This window comes from Salvelinus sp. IW2-2015, unplaced genomic scaffold, assembly GCF_002910315.2.
Source record: "Salvelinus sp. IW2-2015 unplaced genomic scaffold, ASM291031v2 Un_scaffold6179, whole genome shotgun sequence".
Lineage (NCBI taxonomy): Eukaryota > Metazoa > Chordata > Actinopteri > Salmoniformes > Salmonidae > Salvelinus > Salvelinus sp. IW2-2015.
In genome coordinates this window covers 14306-17563 of record NW_019947442.1, presented here as the reverse complement: position 1 = coordinate 17563, position 3258 = coordinate 14306, and positions in this window count along the sequence as shown.

Below are 3258 nucleotides of genomic sequence, written 5' to 3'. Positions count from 1 at the left end.
TTTCTTGGCAGTTTCTCGCATGGAATAGCCTTCATTTCTCAGAACAAGAATAGACTGACGAGTTTCAGAAGAGAGTACTTTGTTTCTGGCCATTTTGAGCCTGTTATCGAACCAACAAATGCTGATGCTCCAGATACTCAACTAGTCTAAAGATTGTTTATTGCTTCTTTAAATCAGAACAACAGTTTTTAGCTGTGCTAACATAAATGCAAAGGGTTTTCTAATGATCAATTAGCCTTTTAAAATGATCAACTTGGATTAGCTAACACAACGTGCCATTGGAACACAGGAGTGGTGGTTGCTGATAATGGGCCTCTGTACGCCTATGTAGATATTCCATTAAAAAATCTGCCGTTTCCAGCTACAATAATCATTTACAACATTAACAATGTCTACACTGTATTTCTGATCAATTTGATGTTATTTTAATGGACATTTTTTTTTTTTTTCAAAAACAAGGACATTTCTAAGTAATCCTAAAGTTGTGAACGGTAGAGTATATATTTATTTATTTATTACCCCTCTTTCTCCCCAATTTCGTGATATCCAAATTGGTAGTTAGTCTTGTCTCATCGCTGCAACTTCCGTATGGACTCGGAGAGGTGAAGGTCGAGAGCCATTAGTCCTCTGAAACACGACCCTGCCAAGCCGCACTGCTTCTTGACACACTGCTCGCTTAAACCCGGAAGCCAGCTGCACCAATGTGTCAGAGGAAACACCGTACAGCTGGTGACCGAAGTCAGCTTGCAGGTGCCCGGCCCGCCACAAGGAGTCGCTAGCACACGATGGGACAAGGACATCCCGGCCGGCCAAAAACCTCCCTTGACGACGCTGGGCCAATTGTGCGTCACTTCATAGGTCTCCCGGTCGCGGTCCCCTGCAACACAGCCTGGGATCGAACCCAGGTCTGTAGTGACGCCTTAGACCGTGGGGGGAGGCCCCACGACAAACCATTTCTGGACCTCGTTTTGTTAACTTTACAGTTGGCACTATGCATTGGGGCAGGTAGCGTTCTCCTGGCATCCGCCAAACCCAGATTCGTCCATCAGACTGCCAGATGGTGAAGTGTGATTCATCACTCCAGAGAACGAGTTTCCACTGCTCCAGAGTCCAATGGTGGTGAGATTTACACCACTGCAGCTGACGCTGAACATTGCACATGGTGATCTTAGGCTTGTGTGCATCTGCTCGGCCATGGAAACCCGTTTCATGAAGCTCCCGACAAACAGTTATTGTGCTGACGTTGCTTCCAGATGCAGTTTGGAACTCGGTAGTGAGTGTTGCAACCGAGGACAGATTTTTACTCGCTACACGCTTCAGCACTCGGTGACCCCGTTCTGTGAGCTTGTGTGGCCTACCACTCTGCGGCTGAGCCGTTGTTGCTCCTAGACGTTTCCACTTCACAATAACAGCACTTATAGTTGACTCGAGGCAGATGAAGCAGGGCAGAAATTTTACGAACTGACTTGTTGGAAAGGTGGCATCTTATGACGGTGCCACATTGAATGTCACTGAGCTCTTCAGTACGGGCCATTCCACTGCCAATGTTTGTCTATGGAGAATGCATGGCAGTGCGCTCGATTTTATACACCTTTCAGCAACCGGTGTGACTGAAATAGCTGAATCCACTAATTTGAAGGGGTGTCCATATACTTTTGTATATATATATATAGTGTATAGGGGCGGCAGGTAGCCTAGTGGGTAGAGCATTGGGGCAGTAACCGAAAGGTTGCTAGATCAAATCCCCGAGCTGACAAGGTAAAAATCTGTCGTTCTGCCCCCATGAACAAGGCAGTTAACCCACTGCTCCTAGGCCGTCGTGGAAAATAAGAATTTGTTCTTAACTGACTTTCCAAGTTAAATAAAGATAAGAAATATAAAATATTCAATGTCTGCTTATTTTTTGTTGTTGAAGCCATCTACCAATACTTCTTTGTGAGGCGTTGGAAAACCTTCCTGGTCTTTGTGGTTGAATCTGTGTTTGAAATTCACTGCTCGACTGAGGGACCTTACAGATCATTGTATGTGTTGGGTACAGAGATGAGGTAGTCATTCAGAAATCATGTTGAATAGTATAAATGCACACAGAGTGCATGTAACTTATTATGTGACTTGTTAAGCACATTTTTTACTCGTGAACGTATTAAGGCTTGGCAAAACAAATGGTTTGAAAACTTACTGACTCAAGACATTTCAGCTTTTCATAAACATAATCATTATGGGGTGTCGTGTGAACCATCCTCTCATCCCGTGTTGTGCCCTTGATGTCTCGTAACCCCTGTATGTCCTCATCTAACAGAGACTGGAACCATCCTGCCCATCCCTGGTTTTGTCCGTGTTCTAAACCCCGTAGTCCTCTATCTCAACAGGAAGACGTCGGGGAAACCACCTCCCATCCCCTGTGTTGTTGCCTGTGTTCTAAGCCCCTGTATTTCCCGCTATCTAAACAGATACTGGAAACCTGCAGCACATCCGTGTTTTCTCGTGTCCTTGGTCTAAACCAGGTGGCAAACTTTTGCTCGCGGCCACAATGTCTAAAAATTGAACAGAAGGGGCCGGCCAGGAGCCATTTGGAGAGTGTTTGCCGGATTACTAAAGCAAATAAAAGTAGGGTGTGCAAAAACCTTCAGAAACCCACCCAGTAAAGGAAAACACCGACCAACAATGTAAATAACTGTCGTTCAAATGGGAAATGCCAAGAGGGGTGCCTTTCCGCAGAATAATATGCAGCATTTATTTTCATATTCCCGCACTAGAGAAAACAGAGATGTGAAACATGTTAATATAAGCGAGAGCAGTTGGTAAAGAAAGAGAGTGAGAGAGAGGGAGATGAGAGTGATTGATAGAGGATAGATGAAGGAAAGAAGCAGTGAAATAATAATAAACAGGACCAGGAGAGGTGAAGAAAGTCCGCGCGCCAGTTTGTTCAGTGGTGATTCTTATCTCTGTACCAGTCAATCAGCCTCCCTACGCTGGGGATCCGCCTGTAACCAACACCCTGAGAGAGAGGCGGAGTGGAGAGGAGAGAAGGACAGGGGAGCAGAGATGGAGAGGGAGAGTGGGGAGTGTAGCAGAGAAGGAGAGAAAGAAGCAGAAAAAGATGGGGGGGGGAGAGAGAGAGAGAGAAAAGAGAGAGAGAGAGAGAGAGAGACTTAATCAGTAATAAATTTAGTCTCAAGCAATGAGACAAAGAGATATGAGGCCAGGAGAGAGAGAGAGATGACGAGATACGAATTACCGCCAGAGGATTAACCCTAT